General features: G+C 42.0%; 8 non-coding genes across 8 annotated transcripts; all 8 read left to right on the top strand.

Annotated features, from left to right (window-relative positions):
• The first annotated feature begins 441 nt into the window (after positions 1–441).
• On the top strand, positions 442–524 carry trnal-cag (transfer RNA leucine (anticodon CAG)). The gene has a single exon. It is a non-coding gene; the product is annotated as a tRNA-Leu (tRNA).
• A 295-nt stretch (positions 525–819) lies between these two features.
• On the top strand, positions 820–901 carry trnas-aga (transfer RNA serine (anticodon AGA)). The gene has a single exon. It is a non-coding gene; the product is annotated as a tRNA-Ser (tRNA).
• A 762-nt stretch (positions 902–1,663) lies between these two features.
• trnal-cag (transfer RNA leucine (anticodon CAG)) lies at positions 1,664–1,746 on the top strand. The gene has a single exon. It is a non-coding gene; the product is annotated as a tRNA-Leu (tRNA).
• A 295-nt stretch (positions 1,747–2,041) lies between these two features.
• Positions 2,042–2,123, top strand: trnas-aga (transfer RNA serine (anticodon AGA)). The gene has a single exon. It is a non-coding gene; the product is annotated as a tRNA-Ser (tRNA).
• Positions 2,124–3,010: 887 nt separating this feature from the next.
• On the top strand, positions 3,011–3,093 carry trnal-cag (transfer RNA leucine (anticodon CAG)). The gene has a single exon. It is a non-coding gene; the product is annotated as a tRNA-Leu (tRNA).
• Positions 3,094–3,493: 400 nt separating this feature from the next.
• On the top strand, positions 3,494–3,575 carry trnas-aga (transfer RNA serine (anticodon AGA)). The gene has a single exon. It is a non-coding gene; the product is annotated as a tRNA-Ser (tRNA).
• Positions 3,576–4,337: 762 nt separating this feature from the next.
• Positions 4,338–4,420, top strand: trnal-cag (transfer RNA leucine (anticodon CAG)). The gene has a single exon. It is a non-coding gene; the product is annotated as a tRNA-Leu (tRNA).
• Positions 4,421–4,706: 286 nt separating this feature from the next.
• Positions 4,707–4,788, top strand: trnas-aga (transfer RNA serine (anticodon AGA)). Its single transcript has one exon. It is a non-coding gene; the product is annotated as a tRNA-Ser (tRNA).
• Positions 4,789–5,000: the final 212 nt, after the last annotated feature.

The following is a 5,000-nucleotide window of genomic DNA, read 5'->3' as shown; positions in this document are numbered from 1 at the left end:
TCGAAGTCGCCGCATCTAAAGTCAAGCCACAGGTCACAGGTGAGCTGCCTTGTTAAACCCTAAAAATAAATAAAAACAAGATTGCGCTGCAAATACCCATTAAGCCATTTGTTAAGATTTCCCCCATGTGGACCTGTTGTCACTCTTACCCTGATGGTTGCTGATACTTCCAGACACCTTTTCGGTCTTATCTGAGCAATTTGATCATTTATATCAGAATGTCCATATTCTGAGGCCACTTTAGCGCTCAATCAATGACGATTTTCTACGCGTTTCCCATTGAAGGCCATATTGAGGTTAAATCAATGACTGGAGCTTGTAATTGATAAAAACAAATGACTATTGAAAGTGCAAGTCAGTATCGTGCATTTACTGGTCTTTATTTACTGGTCATTTACTGGTCTTCTACTCTTTAACCCGAAACCCAGTTACTGTCCAGCAGTCAGGATGGCCGAGCGGTCTAAGGCGCTGCGTTCAGGTCGCAGTCTCCCCTGGAGGCGTGGGTTCAAATCCCACTTCTGACAGTTGTTTAGCGCCTCTCGCGCAGGAGTCATGCTGCTTTGCAGTAATAATCAGAAGATGAAATAACAACTTCACACAGTGAAATAACAATTAGTAAATTATCCCTCTCAACCTTCTGGAGCTGGGCAAAGAAAATAAGAAAAAGCAGTACTTAATAACAACTGAATGAGGGGAACATTTCATGAAGTTAATGCATTATAGTGAGTTACTACATTATCCTTCAGTTATTACATTATCGTTTGCTGTAGGCTATGCCTGCCGGGCCCTTCACTTCTAACAAACAATTCTACTGTCACAGTTGTCGTGGCCGAGTGGTTAAGGCGATGGACTAGAAATCCATTGGGATCTTCCCGCGCAGGTGCGAATCCTGCTGACAACGAAAATTCATTTTTTTGACCCCTCCGGAGGTGGAAGTTTATTCGTGTTTCATATACCAATCACATCCTCTCAGATCTCCACAAGTACATAAGCCACAGATTTCAGGTGAGATCCCATGATACACTCAAAAATACAACAACAGGATTCTCATGAATAACCATTAAGCCTTTTGCTAAGATTTCCCCCATTTTGACATGTGGACCTGTTGTCACTCTTACCCTGACAGATTGCTCCAGACACTTTTTTGGTCCTATCTGAGGGATTTTTATATTCATGTCAAAATGGCCATATTCTGAAGACACTCTTATAGTCTTCAGGGTAATCGAAGTCGCCGCATCTAAAGTCAAGCCACAGGTCACAGGTGAGCTGCCTTGTTAAACCCTAAAAATAAATAAAAACAAGATTGCGCTGCAAATACCCATTAAGCCATTTGTTAAGATTTCCCCCATGTGGACCTGTTGTCACTCTTACCCTGATGGTTGCTGATACTTCCAGACACCTTTTCGGTCTTATCTGAGCAATTTGATCATTTATATCAGAATGTCCATATTCTGAGGCCACTTTAGCGCTCAATCAATGACGATTTTCTACGCGTTTCCCATTGAAGGCCATATTGAGGTTAAATCAATGACTGGAGCTTGTAATTGATAAAAACAAATGACTATTGAAAGTGCAAGTCAGTATCGTGCATTTACTGGTCTTTATTTACTGGTCATTTACTGGTCTTCTACTCTTTAACCCGAAACCCAGTTACTGTCCAGCAGTCAGGATGGCCGAGCGGTCTAAGGCGCTGCGTTCAGGTCGCAGTCTCCCCTGGAGGCGTGGGTTCAAATCCCACTTCTGACAGTTGTTTAGCGCCTCTCGCGCAGGAGTCATGCTGCTTTGCAGTAATAATCAGAAGATGAAATAACAACTTCACACAGTGAAATAACAATTAGTAAATTATCCCTCTCAACCTTCTGGAGCTGGGCAAAGAAAATAAGAAAAAGCAGTACTTAATAACAACTGAATGAGGGGAACATTTCATGAAGTTAATGCATTATAGTGACTTACTACATTATCCTTCAGTTATTACATTATCGTTTGCTGTAGGCTATGCCTGCCGGGCCCTTCACTTCTAACAAACAATTCTACTGTCACAGTTGTCGTGGCCGAGTGGTTAAGGCGATGGACTAGAAATCCATTGGGATCTTCCCGCGCAGGTTCGAATCCTGCCGACAACGAAAATTCATTTTTTTGACCCCTCCGGAGGTGGAAGTTTATTCGTGTTTCATATACCAATCACATCCTCTCAGATCTCCACAAGTACATAGGGATCAGGTGTCCATTTGGGATAGGACTGCAGGCCATCTATCTCACCTCACACATTTACACACCTGGTTATCCATCCTTCTAGCTCTATAGGCAACAGTAGCATAGGTTACAGGTTTGTGGGCAAGCCACAGATTTCAGGTGAGATCCCATGATACACTCAAAAATACAACAACAGGATTCTCATGAATAACCATTAAGCCTTTTGCTAAGATTTCCCCCATTTTGACATGTGGACCTGTTGTCACTCTTACCCTGACAGATTGCTCCAGACACTTTTTTGGTCCTATCTGAGGGATTTTTATATTCATGTCAAAATGGCCATATTCTGAAGACACTCTTATAGTCTTCAGGGTAATCGAAGTCGCCGCATCTAAAGTCAAGCCACAGGTCACAGGTGAGCTGCCTTGTTAAACCCTAAAAATAAATAAAAACAAGATTGCGCTGCAAATACCCATTAAGCCATTTGTTAAGATTTCCCCCATGTGGACCTGTTGTCACTCTTACCCTGATGGTTGCTGATACTTCCAGACACCTTTTCGGTCTTATCTGAGCAATTTGATCATTTATATCAGAATGTCCATATTCTGAGGCCATTTTAGCGCTCAATCAATGACGATTTTCTACGCGTTTCCCATTGAAGGCCATATTGAGGTTAAATCAATGACTGGAGCTTGTAATTGATAAAAACAAATGACTATTGAAAGTGCAAGTCAGTATCGTGCATTTACTGGTCTTTATTTACTGGTCATTTACTGGTCTTATACTCTTTAACCCGAAACCCAGTTACTGTCCAGTAGTCAGGATGCCCGAGCGGTCTAAGGCGCTGCGTTCAGGTCGCAGTCTCCCCTGGAGGCGTGGGTTCAAATCCCACTTCTGACAGTTGTTTAGCGCCTCTCGCGCAGGAGTCATGCTGCTTTGCAGTAATAATCAGAAGATGAAATAACAACTTCACACAGTGAAATAACACCTAGTTAATATGACTAGTGAATAACTATCGTATTTGTAACATTCTGCAAAAACAGCTAGTTGATGAGAGGCTGAAAGAGAATTGCAAGAATCGCGCAATTTCCCAAACAGCCAGCTCGAATCAACCTATCTGGAGCTGGGCAAAGAAAATATAGAAAAAGCAGTACTTAATAACAACTGAATGAGGGGAACATTTCATGAAGTTAATGCATTATAGTGAGTTACTACATTATCCTTCAGTTATTACATTATCGTTTGCTGTAGGCTATGCCTGCCGGGCCCTTCACTTCTAACAAACAATTCTACTGTCACAGTTGTCGTGGCCGAGTGGTTAAGGCGATGGACTAGAAATCCATTGGGATCTTCCCGCGCAGGTTCGAATCCTGCTGACAACGAAAATTCATTTTTTTGACCCCTCCGGAGGTGGAAGTTTATTCGTGTTTCATATACCAATCACATCCTCTCAGATCTCCACAAGTACATAAGCCACAGATTTCAGGTGAGATCCCATGATACACTCAAAAATACAACAACAGGATTCTCATGAATAACCATTAAGCCTTTTGCTAAGATTTCCCCCATTTTGACATGTGGACCTGTTGTCACTCTTACCCTGACAGATTACTCCAGACACTTTTTTGGTCCTATCTGAGGGATTTTTATATTCATGTCAAAATGGCCATATTCTGAAGACACTCTTATAGTCTTCAGGGTAATCGAAGTCGCCGCATCTAAAGTCAAGCCACAGGTCACAGGTGAGCTGCCTTGTTAAACCCTAAAAATAAATAAAAACAAGATTGCGCTGCAAATACCCATTAAGCCATTTGTTAAGATTTCCCCCATGTGGACCTGTTGTCACTCTTACCCTGATGGTTGCTGATACTTCCAGACACCTTTTCGGTCTTATCTGAGCAATTTGATCATTTATATCAGAATGTCCATATTCTGAGGCCACTTTAGCGCTCAATCAATGACGATTTTCTACGCGTTTCCCATTGAAGGCCATATTGAGGTTAAATCAATGACTGGAGCTTGTAATTGATAAAAACAAATGACTATTGAAAGTGCAAGTCAGTATCGTGCATTTACTGGTCTTTATTTACTGGTCATTTACTGGTCTTCTACTCTTTAACCCGAAACCCAGTTACTGTCCAGAAGTCAGGATGGCCGAGCGGTCTAAGGCGCTGCGTTCAGGTCGCAGTCTCCCCTGGAGGCGTGGGTTCAAATCCCACTTCTGACAGTTGTTTAGCGCCTCTCGCGCAGGAGTCATGCTGCTTTGCAGTAATAATCAGAAGATGAAATAACAACTTCACACAGTGAAATAACAATTAGTAAATTAACCCTCTGGAGCTGGGCAAAGAAAATGAGAAAAAGCAGTACTTAATAACAACTGAATGAGGGGAACATTTCATGAAGTTAATGCATTATAGTGAGTTACTACATTATCCTTCAGTTATTACATTATCGTTTGCTGTAGGCTATGCCTGCCGGGCCCTTCACTTCTAACAAACAATTCTACAGTCACAGTTGTCGTGGCCGAGTGGTTAAGGCGATGGACTAGAAATCCATTGGGATCTTCCCGCGCAGGTTCGAATCCTGCTGACAACGAAAATTCATTTTTTTGACCCACGAAAATTCATTTTTTTGACCCCTCCGGAGGTGGAAGTTTATTCGTGTTTCATATACCAATCACATCCTCTCAGATCTCCACAAGTACATAAGCCACAGATTTCAGGTGAGATCCCATGATACACTCAAAAATACAACAACAGGATTCTCATGAATAACCATTAAGCCTTTTGCTAAGATTTCCCCCATTT

Source organism: Salvelinus alpinus, chromosome 38 (assembly GCF_045679555.1).
Source record: "Salvelinus alpinus chromosome 38, SLU_Salpinus.1, whole genome shotgun sequence".
NCBI classification, from domain to species: Eukaryota; Metazoa; Chordata; class Actinopteri; order Salmoniformes; family Salmonidae; genus Salvelinus; species Salvelinus alpinus.
Note: the sequence above shows the minus strand (reverse complement) of the source record. Positions and strands in the feature narration are given on the sequence as shown.